We start from the raw sequence: 13,718 nt of genomic DNA, 5'->3' as shown, positions 1-13,718 counted from the left end.
CTACTGAATTTGCAAAAAACAAAAGAAAAAAGCAGACGACACGTTCATTTCATAGGAACGAAACACTCAGACAGAGGCCTCCGAGGTCGGAAGGTGCCCTTCGTCGGGGCCGCAGCCGGTGCGCACTCCCGCCTCCGAGGGGGGAGGGCGGGGGCGCACGCGTACACGTATGTGGCACACGCACACACGTGCACACATCCGCTCACTCCCAAGCTCAGACCCGAGCGGTGCGTCTCCCAGGGGAAGCCTGCCCGCCACCTGCCACGGATTCCCCGGGGCCCCACCTCCACCCAAGCACCCGAGGGCTCGGCGTGCCATGTGCACCGGGCTTCGTCACGGTCCCTTCTGGGGGGTTCCGGACATTTCTGAGACGCTAACGGGTGTCAAGGCGGAAACAGGACTTGCTCCCCACGACCCTGTTCTCTGCACAAACGCCTGCCTCGTTTCATCACGGACACAAGCGGAGGACAGGGTTCGCTTTGCACAACAGTTTTCTCTATAGGAAGGAAGCTCCAGGCGTTTGGGCAGCGTCAGAACAGATGCAGCCTGTCGGTCCATCACCGGCGCCGTCAGCCTGATTCGGGCCGCCCCCTCCCGCCCCGACGTCAGCCGAGACTCCCAGCCGGGTGCCCCATTCCCACTCACACCCCCCCAAACCCGGCGTTCACCCCAAACACAGGGATCCTTTAAACACACCAGCCAACCTCGTCACTCACGGCTCAAACCCCCCCAAAAAAGCTCCCCGAAGCAAAGAGAGTGAGATCTGGCTCTTCCCAAGCACGCTGCCACCCCCCCCCCCACACACACACACACCTGTCCGCCACCTCTCCCGCTGACCCCTCGCCCCCGGTGGCCGGCCACACTGGCCCCTTCGCCAGCACCCCCTGTCCCTGCCTCTGAGCACACAGGGCCTCCCGAGGAAGCCAGGGCTGAGGGGCTAAGTGAGCCCCAGGCCACAGAACGGACAGCCCTGGGGACTCCACCAGACCGGCGACGGCTTTGTCGTCTACAGAACCTGCGTCCGTTCGGACTCGACCACGGCTGGCCAGCTACCCTGGCCCCCACTCCCGTTACAGAGAAACACCAGGCTCAGTGAAGGGAAGAAACCCGCCCCTCCGTCGGGGCCTCCTGACCGGGACCTGTGGCACCCAGACCCGGCTCCCAGCCCCAACACCCCAGGATAGGGCTGCGCTTTGGGCCCATCTGGCAGATGAAAGCACTGAGGTTCTGACCCTCAGCCAGGCCCTTCCCTGACCCTCAGCCAGGCCCTTCCGGAAGCTTCCACAGGGCTCTCGGACTCAGGGGACACCCCTCAGTGCAAACTGTGGAGGCCAAGAACAGGCTCCGGAGACACTTCTGGAGGCTCCCCGGCCCCTTGGGCTTCAGGGGCGGCGGAGGAGGGTGGGATGGTGGACGTGGCCTTCAGGGAGGAGCGGGGAACGCGGCGTCCGTGCTTACGGGCGCTGCCAGGGCGCTGGGCCAACACCCCCAGCCGCTGCTCGGGGCTCTGTGTTGCCGGCACAGGACAGGCACGGGGCTCCCTGACCCCCGTCCCCTGGCCACGCAGCACAGCCCCCTCTCCGAGGCGTGCACTGTGTGCCCAGGGGCCTGGAAAGCCCCCTTCCTAGACACGGTCCTCTGCCTGCCGGGGCCAGCGGGGCCCTCCTCAGGCTGGAGTGGGGGGCAGTGCGCGGCCACCTGCATTTGTGTCTCTGCACTTATTAAATGAAAGGGAGCTGATGACAAGGAGGCGCCTGAGTTTGATCCTGCTAGAAATAAACCCAGAATCTGCCAGTATACACGAGAGGGCCTCCAGGATGCTGCTCATCCTCCAGGACCCCCACCCACGGGAGGACCCCCACCTGCGGGAAGACCGCCGCCCCATGGGAGGACCCTCACCCCATGGGAGGACCCCCGCCCGCGAGAGGACCCCCCACCCCACAGGAGGACCGCCACCCCACGGGAGGACCTCCACCCCACGGGAGGACCACCACCCCACGGGAGGACTGCCGCCCACGGGAGGACCCTCACCCCATGGGAGGACCCCCGCCTGCGAGAGGACCCCCCACCCCACAGGAGGACTGCCACCCCACGGGAGGACCTCCACCCCATGGGAGGACCACCACCCCACGGGAGGACTGCCGCCCACGGGAGGACCCTCACCCCATGGGAGGACCCCCGCCCACGAGAGGACCCCCCACCCCACAGGAGGACTGCCACACCACAGGAGGACCCCCACCCACTGGAGGACCGCCGCCCCATGGGAGGACCCCCGCCCACGAGAGGACCCCCCACCCCACAGGAGGACCGCCACACCATGGGAGGACCCTCCACCCCACAGGAGGACCACCACCCCACGGGAGGACTGCCACCCCACGGGAGGACTGCCGCCCACGGGAGGACCCTCACCCCACGGGAGGACTGCCACCCCACGAGAGGACCGCCGCCCACGGGAGGACCCCCACCCACGGGAGGACCGCCGCCCCATGGGAGGACCCCCACCCCACGGAGGACCGCCACCCACAGGAGGACCCCCACCCATGGGAGGACTGCCACCCATGGTTGGACCGCCACCCCGTGGGAGGACCGCCACCCCACGGGAGAACCCCCACCCCACGGGAGGACCCCCGCCTGAGAGAGGACCCCCACCCCACGGGAGGATCACCGCCCACGGGAGGACCACCACCCCACGAAAGGGTCTCACCCGCGAGAGGACCTCCACACACAGGAGGACCCCCACCCGCAAAAGGACTCCCATCCCACAGGAGGACCCCCACCCCGTGGGAGGACTGCCGCCCACGGGAGGACCCCCGCCTGCGAGAGAATCCCCACCCCACAGGAGGACCCCCGCCTGCGAGAGGACCCCCACCCCATGGGAGGACCACCACCCCGTGGGAGGACCCCCCCGCGAGAGGACCCCCGCACACAGGAGGACCCCCACCCGCAAGAGGACTCCCATCCCATGGGAGGACTCCCACCGGACCCAGCAGGCCCCGTGCACATCCCCTGGGCAGGCACGGACCACCTGCCACCCGTGCCCGTCTGCAATGCCGTGGACGGCTGTCAGCCACCAGGGCTTCGTGAACACCCTTCCACACGCAGCCCCTGGAGGGGCAGATGGCAGAGACGTGAGCTTCTGGGGGGCCTCACGGGGGGGCAGGCAGGAGGGGCAGGGCATGGCTTGTGGGTCAGGCCGCTGTGCACACACCCTCCCCCCCACACCCAGGCTGCGGGCAGGGCCTTGGGGGCCCGTCTGTGAGGCAAGGAAGCTCCGCTCCCTCCAGAGCGGAGCAGGAGGCGGGGTGCAGGCCACGAGCACAGGAGCAGGGCCGCGCCTGGATGCCCCGCCAGCTCTGACGCTGGCTTGCCACACTATCTGGGCCTCAGTCTCCCCATCTGTTAAATGGAGGGGCTGAACCAGGGACCCTGTGGACTGCAATGGATGCCTACTGATGGCCGGCAGCCAAACAGTCCTCAGGCTATGCCCCCCACCCTCTTTGTCCTTCGCATGGACGCCCAGACCGGACTCTCTCTACACCCCAACCTGGTCTGGGGATGCTGAGGCATTACAGATGCAGAGGCCAACCCCTGAATCTGTGGGAGGCTGTCCCCAGGCCACAAGGGGGGGTCCTACCCTTAATGCCCGGCTGCCTGTCGAAGCCCCTCTCCCAGCCCTGCCCACCGCTCCCCCCAAAGGCCTCTGAGCCTAAACGCCCGCCCCTTCCTTCTGGATCATCCAAACACTGCCCACCCTTTAAGGACTGGCCCGACCCCTCCTCTGGGAGCCCCCCGACCTGGGGCAGAACAGCCCCCCAAGGAGGAGCTGGGGGCCAGCTCCTGGAAGAGGAAAACCCTGAAGGCAGGATTGGCCATAAATCCTGAGAAACTAAGACTCATTGTCAGGCAGGAAGGGAGGCGACCGGACAGGGCTGAGTCAGAGACAGCACCACGGAACAGCCCCAGGGTCGCGGGGGCCGCCAATGAAAGGCCTGAGTGTGGCCTCGGTCCCAGTGCTCAGATGCTGGGCCAGCCTCTGTGACTCAGTCTCCCCACTGCTCCTTATCCCCCAGAGCAGGGAGCCAAGGTTTGGCCTGTTTTTGACCCTAAGAAGGCTGTCAACCCTCCTGGGCCCCTGCTGCCCTGGGCCTCCGTTCTTGCTTTGCCTCCAAGCCTGAGGCCAGCCTGGAGAAGGCAAGAACCTGTTTCCAGCTCCCAGGAGGCTCCAGCTGTGCTCCACCACCCCACGTGACCTTTGGCTGTGGTTCTGTTTCTCGTCTGTGCCCCCACCCACTGGACACAAGCTCCACCAATGCCAGAGCCTCATCGCAATCTTGTCCCAAGGCTCTGGGCAGAGCGCGCAGTAGGTCCTCGATATGCTCGCTGAATACACCTTCAGGCATTCTTCCAGCTCAAATGGCCAGAGGTCTTGGTTCCTGCCCCCATATGGCCACTGGGTCCCCAGGATGGTCCCTCTAACCCCTCCTCTCCCCCAGGAGAGCTTGGCAAAGCCAGCCAGACTCCGGCAGGTGGTGTGGAGGGTGGTGGACAGTAAGGCCCAGGGAAAGGAGCCGAGTGCCCATAGCTTCCTGCTCCCCTCCAGGGCCACCGGCTGGTGCAAGGTGCGTGGGGGTGGGGGTGCACAGGGAACAGGTGCCCCAGCAGCAGACGTGGTGCCTGCCTGGTAGGACTTGAACCAACGCACAGGTGCAGGACCCCCTTGCCCCCTCTCTGCCCCCACTCACTGTGCACCCTCAGACAAGCCTGCCCTCAGTCTCCCCAAATGCACAGCAGGTGCTGGGAGGGAGGACAGCACAGCCCCTTCCATATCAGGGCTCCGGTCCCCCGCGTGGGCGGCACCATCGGCCACGGACCGAGGCCAGTCGACACCGGAGCCCCTGTTGGAAGCAATCGGAATCCACGACAGACAACAAGATGGGAAGGGCGCTGTGGGGGGCGCGGCGGGGACCGCGGAGATGACGAATGTATCCAATGTCCGCGGCAACGCCACCATCGGCTCCAGGTTCACGCCCGGAAATTTATGGCCCCGTCACCTGGCCCTGGAGATCTATGTGCTGTATGTCACTCACAGGCATCCTTCCTCCCTCGCCCTCCCTCCACACGTATCACCCGCCAGCCACCCACCCACCCACCCGCGGGGCGTCGACAGGGTCTGCCTGTTTGTTTCCTGCCGGGATATGCGAACGCCCCACGTCCAAGCACCTCCGCTCACAAATTTCCCTGCTGCTACGGCATCCTCAGAAACAGGGTCTCTGCTCGTGGGCACTGGGCGCCTGAGGAGGAAGGGACGGCTAGGTGGGGGGTGGGGGCTCTGACCCAGGAGGATTTGAGGAAGAGGGCTTCCGGAGTGTTTAGAAAATCCCACTGAAATCTAGAACGGTACGTGTGTGTGTACATGTGTGTGTGGTGTGTGTGCTAAGGACACGCAGATGTGGGACCCAGGCAGACGCTCCCTTTTTACTCCATCTGAGCCACAGAGTCTCGGCCTCACTAATTTTTCTCTCCCAAAACAGGTGATGCCGACAAGGAGGCACCCGGGGTCCAAGGATTCCAATCCCAGAGTCTAAGAGAACGGCTGCCAGTCTAAGCTCCGGCCCCGGGCTCTGCTGAGAACCCCGGCCGCCTGTGTCTCAGGGGGACGTACGTGGGGGGTGAGGGAGTGGAGCTTCCCCTGGAGAGGGTCCTCCCATGCGGGGAGGGCATGGCTCCCAACCTGTCTGACCTGGAGGTCGTCTGCCCACCGGGAGGCGTTCAGACCTCCCCCTGCACGTGCCCAGGAAGATGAGGGACTAAAGTGGGGGCTGGGGTCCTGGCCCGTTTCCAGACCCCTAAATGCAGAAGAAAGGTGGGCATTTCCTCCTGCCAAACCCCACCGTCTGGAGTTTGTGCTTCCAGCTCTGGGTGGTCCTCTTGCGACAAAGTGGGGCACGAACCTGGCGTGGGGCTTGTGATTCTGTCCCCCCAGGGCTGTTCAGCTAAAAGCTGAACGCTGCCCGGACCCAGGGCTGGGGAGGCCAGGGGGCTGGCCAGGTGGTGAGAATCTCTGAGGCTCCGAACAACGCGGCCCCATTTTCTCCTTTCCTCTCAGGGCTGGGCAGAGGCTAGGGGTCTTTTTGGAGACGGCCCCTGTGAAAGGCAGTGGAGAGGTTTGCCGATCATAAGTCCCTGCACTCTGCACACTTCGAAGGCTCCTATTCCTGAGGCTCATAGGATCTAAGATCCTGGGAATACTTTCTGCACCGCCTCCAGCCCGATAAAGCAGGCATAAGGCAGACACAGCTGTATCCAAGCAAGGGCTCCATGATGCAAGCGCCCAGAGAAGACGCTCACACCTGAGGCTTTGCCGGGCGGTGCAAACCTGGCTGGGTCTTCCAGGCCCGGAGGAAAGGCCTCCAGGGGCCCCCCAGGGCTAAGCCTTCACCGTGGTGTTTCCTCCATAAAGTATATATTATCATCATGCCCCCATTTTACAGATGTTAAAACTGAGGATCGGGAGGTTATCTGCCCCGAGATCGCGCAGCTGATGCCAGAGGCGGTCGGTCCGTGTCCGAGGAGACCTGCAGGAGAACCCACCCTGGGCTGCAAGCAGGCGCCAGGCGTATGTTAAAGGATTCCAAGGGGACTCCTGTCTTTGCAGGCGGATTGGGGCAAGGAGGCTCAGCACCACTCCCCCAAAAGACGCGGCTATGAAAACGGGTCCAAGGTCGGGGGTCCACCAAGTTCAGAGCAAAGGCCCCCACCCGCACGCCAGGGCTTCAACTCCCCGGCCCCTCCCCCGAGTGTGGCCGGACCGTCCCGGAGCAGAACGCGGAGGCGCGCGACGCCGGCCCGGGAGGGCAGACGGGGCAGGGACGGTGCCGCGGGCACGGACGGGGGGTCTCAGAGGGGCGGCCGCTGCGAGCAGCGGCTCTGGGGCGCAGGACCCGGCGCCGACCGAGAAGGGGACCGCCGAGGGGAGGGAGGGCTGTGGAAGGGGCGAGGCCACGCAAGCGAGCAGGGGTGCGACGGGCAGAGCGAGCGGGGACGGCGGCCGGACCCCGACCCGGACCCCCGCCCCGCCGCGCGCCCGCGCCGCCGAGTTCCTCCAACTTTGCCCGCCGCGTCCCGAGGGCGCACGGGGCCGAAGGCGCAGGGGCAGCGCGCGGGGTCCGGCGGGGTCCCGCGCCCCCCAGGCTGGGCGCGCGCCGTGCTCGGCCTCGGGCTCCGGGGCGCCGCGCTTACCTGCCGCCGGGCTGCGCCCGCCGCCGCCGCCGCCGCGGTCCTCCAGGCTCTAACTTCGCTCCGGGGATTGAGATTCCTCCCCAGCTTCGCCCATCGATCCGCGCGCGGCCCCGCCCCGCGCTCCCCCCGCCCCGCCCGCGCCCGACGCGAGTCCGGCTCCGAGCCCGCGCCCGCCCCGCTCCCCTCCCTCCCTCCCGGCCGCCGGGAGGGGGGCGGGGGACGGGAGAGGCGGGAGGGCTGCTTTCCTCGCCGTCCCCTCCTGCCCTTCCTCCCACATCCAGGTGCGGGTGGGGGCGGGGGGCGGCGCTCGGGTCAGGGGGGCGCGCGGAAGCCGGTGCCTGCCCGAGCCACCCGCGACCCCCACCACACGAAGCAAAGCCCGGGTGTTCTCAGGACCCGGGTGGGCCCGTCGGTCCGGCCCTCGTCGAGGAGGCGGACCTGGAGGCACAGAACACGGCGCGGGGGGGGGCGGAAGGGACAGGTAGGGCCGCCCCCCCTCCTCCCCAGCCCTGGCTCCCCTTCCTTCCCTTACTCACCCCCACCTCTGGGATGACTCCGGGGTTCTCGCACTCTCTTCCCGTTTAGTTTGACCCTCACAACCTGCGTGTGTTAGACCCTCTTCCTGCAGATCACAGGCAGGGAAACTGAGTCAAGAGAAGCACGGACGTTTGCCCCATGCCTCACAGCCCATCCAGAGCAGGGGCCGAGGGGCACTCTCGATCCCCAGGATGGAGCCTCCTGACCCCTGCCGGCTCCTCGCTCGAGCCGGGCAGGCCTGGGCATAACCCCTCGACCAGCCGGGTTCCCGGGTTCCCAGCTCAGGGCCTTGCTCGCGTCCCCGCACAGCCTGGTCGGTCCCCACCCCCCACACACACACCGCAGGCGCCCGCGCCCCCTCCCCGCTTCCTGTCCCCCGCCCGCCTCTGATTCCCGGCCTCAGTACCCCCGGCACGCTCTCCGCTCCCCGCCAGCAGCTGGGCAATTCACCGAGCATACAAAAGAGTTGACTCAATTCAAAGGCAGCAAATCAAGATAAATCCTATAGTGTGTGGGGACCGGAGAGAGAATGTGAATGAACGTCCACAGCACAAGCAAGTCCTATATGGACTGGCCAGCCCCCAGCCCCCAGCCCCCAGCCCCCAGCCCCGCCCGGGCACAGAAGGCTGACCGGGAAGCACAGGGAGGGTTCTGAGTTGCCCTCCCCCTGCCAGGCTGGAATTTAGGAAAATTTAGGAATTTCGTGCTTTGTGGCCCTCTCTTGCCTGTCTGCTGGGGCTCCTTTGAGGGTGCGGTGCAGGGCGAGAGCTGGTGTGCCCCCCACGGTTATCTACAAGACACAGACAGCTTCAGGGTCAGGGGTGAGGCCCAGGGAAGAAGGCTGTTGGGCCATCTGGGGCATCTGAGCTGTACGTGGCCTTGCTCTGGGGCAGCCCCCTACCCACACCCCTGTCCCAGCCAGTGCAGGCCAAGGTGTATCACCATGTAGGTACTCCAAGCCTCAGATACGCCAGGCCTGGGCACAGGGGACAGACCGGATGGTGACAAGTCTCCCCTCGCCTTCAGAAGGCCTCCAGCTGCAGCTTGGAATGGGGCAAGACCGGTCCTCTCTCAGAGGCGACTCTGGTCACTCTTGGTAGGTCCCAGAAAGCCACCTTCCAGCCTCTGGCCTCGCTCTGCACGGAAAATGCTCAGTAGTGACCGAGATCCCCGTGCGGCTTTTCCTAGGCAACCCCCTGCCAGAGGTGACTGGCTCCCTCCCTTTCTGACTTCCCCCAGACCCTTGCTGGCAGACCACCTCCGCCCTGGAAGGATCCTGTGGATGCCCGTCTCCAGCGCGCCAGGGACCGTGCTAGGTGCCTGCCCACAGTTAGATCCCGACTTTGTCACCACTCGCCTGTTCCAAGGGATGTGAGCCCATTTCTGCAGCATGTAAGCCGAGGCCAGAGGCCGCAGCACGCCCTGTACCTGCACTGGCCAACCCCGAGGCAGGTATCTGGCCTCCCAGGGTAGGGGCTCTGCGGAGGGGCTCAGAGGTCAACTGCGGGGGGCGGGGTAGAAGTCCTCGAGGGAAGGTCCCCGCAATCGGAGGATCCGTGGGCAGGCGCAGGGATCCAAGCGCAGAGTTGGGGGGAGCAGGGGATTGGAGACGGAGCCGAAGGGCCGGCTTCGGGGTCCTTGTTATCGCGCCCCGCCCCCCAGCAGCCCGAGCAGAGGCTGCGCCTTCCGGCTGCGACCTGTCCTCGAGTCTCGGCTGGGTCGCCCCTCCCCCGTGGCCGCGCCGCTAGGCGGTCTGCGTGTAAGTCATTAAATCTGTTTCAGAGAGACGCCGGCGCCGCCGCGAGGACATCTGTCGGGGACCCAGTGCTGCGATCCACGCCCCCTGCCCCACCCCCAGACCCAGAGCAGGGAAAAGGATGCGACACCTCGCTCAACAGAGCTGTGAGACTGCTTGAGCGCAGCACGCGAGAGCGCTGGAAGGCGTTGGGGTCCCCGAGTTAAGGGAGGGGGCGGGGCGGCGGCCAGCCCTGGGGGACAAAGACCCCCAAGCCGCTTGGGAGCTGGGCTCCGCAGATGCGCAGACGGGAAGAAGTATTCCGTGTTCCCCGCCCCCCAGACCCTCAAATGCACTCAAGCTTGGATCCCAGTGTTGGGATAAGGTGGGAGGAGGAAACGGAATCCTCCTGGGCCTTGGGGTTGCGTGAAGGCGACTCTGGAAGGGAGGCCACCAGGACATCGCACAGGCGGTTGTAGCTACGCCCCAAAACCCTCGCCGGAGCTCCGCGAGTCCCCTCGGCTCCACATCTCCCCAGGGTTGCCGGCGGCGGCCCCTCACTCGGGGTGGCGACCTGCCCGCGGCGGTGGGCGAGGGTGTTGCGCGCTTGTGTGCGTGCTTTGGGAGGAAGAGACGCGGACGGGAGGAAATCCCCGCTCATCCCTGGCAGGCTGGCCCCAGGAACCCCACACCCGTTCAGCGGAGGAGGACTCGCTTGGGGAATGTGCGCCCATCGCGCCAATCTGGCCCCGGCCCCCCCCCCCCCCGGACTGACAGGGCGGCCACAGGCCACACCGTGCAGTTTGGGACGAGAAAAAGTTGGGGGGGGGGCGACACCCCGAGGCCGGGATGGAAAGAGTGGGAGGAGAGCGGGGAGGGGGGCGTGGAGGGTAGAGCGACAGGATAGGGACGCCGAGAGCTGGGAAGGGAGCCAGTTCGGGGCCTGGGGTCCCGCCCCACCCCGCAGCCAAGCCCAGCTTCGCAGCTCCCCGGGCCTGGAAAGGTTCGGGTCACAGGAGCCTATTAATAGCCGCGAACCGGGTCCTTCCCGCGGGCTCGGCATCTACGGGCAGGGCCAGGCGAACGGAGTGTGTGTCGGGGGTGGGGGGGGTCCTGCAACACCCCTTCCAGGGCTCCAGAGGCGCAGGGCGCAGCGCTGCTTCCCCATCCTGCCTGCGCGGAGGCTAGGCGCCCTCCGTCTACTCCTTGCCCGCCCTCTACTCTAAGATGGGGCTCCAGGTTGGGGGGGGCAGTCCCCGGGCCAACTTGGGGCGCCCCGGCTACCACCACGCACTCGCAGGCGAGACCACTCCGTCCCCCCCTCCTCCCTGCCCAGCCCGCCCTTCGCTCTCACAGCGCTCAGGAAAGTTTCGGGGTCCCCGAGGCGCCTCCTAGCCCGAGGGGTCCGGAGTCCCGGGCCTTCGGGCCGCGGCGTCGGGGAGGGAAGTTTGTCCGGCCGGCGCCCGGCGACCGCTAACTTCGGGTGCGCCCGACTCGGAGCCCTGGGTGTGGGGGGTGCCCCGAAACCGCGGACTCAACGCGCCGCAACCGAAGCCACACGGGCGGGGGGGAGTCGGCCCCGGCGCGGACGCCCCGGACAGGGCGCGGGGGGCCGGAGCGGCCAGGGCGCTGAGAGCCGCGGGGGGACCCCGCGCCCGCCCCCACCGCCGCCGGGGAGAGCCTCCTCCCCGCCTGCCCCAGGGGCGGGGACCCGCCAGCTCCGCGGCTGCGGCAGAGGGGACCCCCGCCCCCGCAGCCCCCGCGCAGCTCCCTCCCCCACCGGCCCCCTCCTACCTGGGCCCGTGTGCCGGCCGGGGGCTGGCGCCACCGTCGCGGGCGAGCGGAGCGCGCGCGCCCAGATCCCCGGAGCGCGGCGGTGGCGGCGGCGGCGGCGGCGGCGGCGGCGGCGGCTTCCCCTCCTTCCTCCTCCTCTTCCTCCGCCGGGCTCGCTGGCTCCAGACAGATCTCCTCCCCCTCGCGCCCTGCCCGCCCCTCCCGGAGCCCGCCGGGCTGGGCTCGGCCTGCGACCGGGAGCGGAGCGGAGCCGGCGGGAGCCGGGCTGCGGCGCTCACTGCGTCAAGCGCGGGGCGAGCGCGGGGCGGCGGCGGGGACCGCGCGCTGCGAGCCCGGGGCCGGCCGGGCAGGCGGGGCGGCTCGGGCTCGGGCTCGGGCTCGGGCTCCGGCTCCGGCTCCGGCTCGGGCGCGGTGTCGGCGGCCGCGGCAGCGCCGAGGTTGTAGCACATTCTTTCTGAGCGTGATCGAAGGTTTCCTGTAGGAGCCGGAGCGGGGAGGGCTGGAGGAGGGGCGGGGGACGCGGGCGGGGGCGACCGGAGGGCGGGCGGCGGCCTGGCTCCGCACGTCGGTGGACGGGGGGGTGTCCGGAGGTGGCCTCGGGAGGGGAAGTTGGACCGCGGGGGCGGCGAGGGGAGCCGGGAGGCAGCCTCGCCCGCTCCTCGGGGTCCGCCCCGCGCGCCCCCGCCGCCGCCCCAGGCCACCGTTTGGAGCAGAAGCCCCCGAGGTCTAGGAGACGAGACTTTGGGAGGCGACGGGAGGTGGGCACCTGAGGCGGGGGTGTGCACGCGCGTGCGGACACGGCCGTGTGCACACACACCCGCGAGCCGCGTGAAAGTTGACCTGAAGTCAGACCGTGTGTGGGCGCGCGCGTCCGCGAGTGCAAATGCACAGCCCTCAGGGGCGCGCGTATCCGGGGACGAGGAGGGCTCGGCACGTGGGGGGCGGGGGTGAGGGGGGTGGTCCGGCCCTGGGGCACTCGCCCTCCCCCAGATCGTTGACACCCCCACCCCCACCCCTTGCTCGCCACCCCTTCGGCTGCGGAGAGGGTGGGGGCGTGGGATCAGCCAGGCCCCTTCCGATTCCCCGAGCGTTCCGTTTGGCGGACTCCCCTCCCACCGATCCCCCTTCCCCTTCCTTCGTCTCCCGAATCCCCGGGGATCCGAAATCCCTCGGCCGGCCTCTACAACGGGTTCTAAAGCCGCAGCGCCCTAGACGCCCCGCACCCGCACCCAGCGGCCACACCGCCCGCCGGCGGCTCCCACTGCCCACCGCCCCTGCCCCCGGCATGCGGCTGGCGCGGTGGGTAAAAATCCCAAACCAGGCTCAAGAGCGCCCCCGCCCGGCACGGCCTGCGCGCCGCTTTCCGAGCCGCCGCGTTGGAACTGCGGAGTGGGTGCCCGGGCGGGCGCGGGGCGCGACCCCCCGATCCCGCCCCCGGCGCTGCGCCCCTGCCGCCGGGTCCTGCCCCCGCCAGCGAAGGGAGGCCGAGGCGGCTGGGTGGGCTGCGCACCTGGGAGCGCGCGCGCCGCAAAGGGGAGGGGGCTGCAGGAGGGCGAGGGAGTTTGCCCTGGGGTGCCCTTCCCTCCCGGAGGAGGCCCCGGGCTGGCGGAAGTGGCGCGTGAGGCTTCGAGCCGCCGAACCGAAGGCTGTCCCGCCCGAGGAAGGGCGCTGCGCTCAGGTCCCCGGTCCGGTCCGGCGGCCTCTCCGCAGCCCATAAACTCCATCCAGCCCGCGGCGCCCAGCGCCCACCCTCCGCGCTCCTCCCAACCCTCCCTCCCCGCTCCCCGCCAAATTTGGTGTCCCTGCAGGCGAGCGGGGGAACCGATACACCAAAGGGGGACGGTGGTGGAGGAGATGACACCACCTTTCCCCTGGACTCCTGGGCCAGAGGAGGACGGTCAGGGACGGAGACGCTGTCTGGGACTGTGCCGTCCTTGAGTCCGTGCGCAGGGGCACTCAGACCTTCTGGGGACGGGAGGTGGGGCAGAGGCTGGCCTCGGGGTCTCTCTCGCCCGGGGCCTTAATGCAGGTGCGCGGCCCCTTTGTAGCCTAGGCCGGCCTGGAGCCCCCTTTCCCGTGACCTCTCTCCCCAGCACGCCAGGGCCTTGAAAGTCCCGGACCTGCTTCCCCAGGGGCAGCCCTCCTGCGGAACTTTGAGGCCTTTGCTGCGTTTCACCCCTAACTCCCTCCCCAGCTCGGGAGATGCTGAAGTAGGCCCTCGTTTTTTTCTGAGAGGGCAGAGCTGGGCTGCTGCAACCCCCCAACCACCAGAAGTTGCCCAGCTTCCACTGCTGCTGTAGCCAGTTGTAAGGGTGTCCTGCCCCCCATGCCCCCAGATCAAAGGCACGCCAGGGCCACACCGCGCCCTCACACATGCGGGCACACCCGCGTGCAATTGTAAAATTCACCTCCA

The 13,718-nt window shown here is 68.2% G+C and overlaps 1 protein-coding gene across 1 annotated transcript in view; it reads right to left on the bottom strand.

Moving 5' to 3' along the window:
- Positions 1-13,515, bottom strand: part of ELFN1 (extracellular leucine rich repeat and fibronectin type III domain containing 1) — a 66,519-nt gene extending 53,004 nt beyond the window's left edge. Inside the window, exon 1 of the mRNA XM_081791663.1 lies at positions 11,306-13,515. The gene's annotated coding sequence lies outside the window, so the exon portion shown is untranslated. The remainder of the gene's footprint in view (positions 1-11,305) is intronic.
- Between the last annotated feature and the right edge of the window lie 203 nt (positions 13,516-13,718).

Source organism: Panthera onca, chromosome E3 (assembly GCF_046562875.1).
Source record: "Panthera onca isolate mPanOnc1 chromosome E3, mPanOnc1 haplotype 2, whole genome shotgun sequence".
Lineage (NCBI taxonomy): Eukaryota > Metazoa > Chordata > Mammalia > Carnivora > Felidae > Panthera > Panthera onca.
The sequence above is the reverse complement of the archived record's forward strand: the minus strand, read 5'-3'. Positions and strand labels throughout refer to the sequence as shown.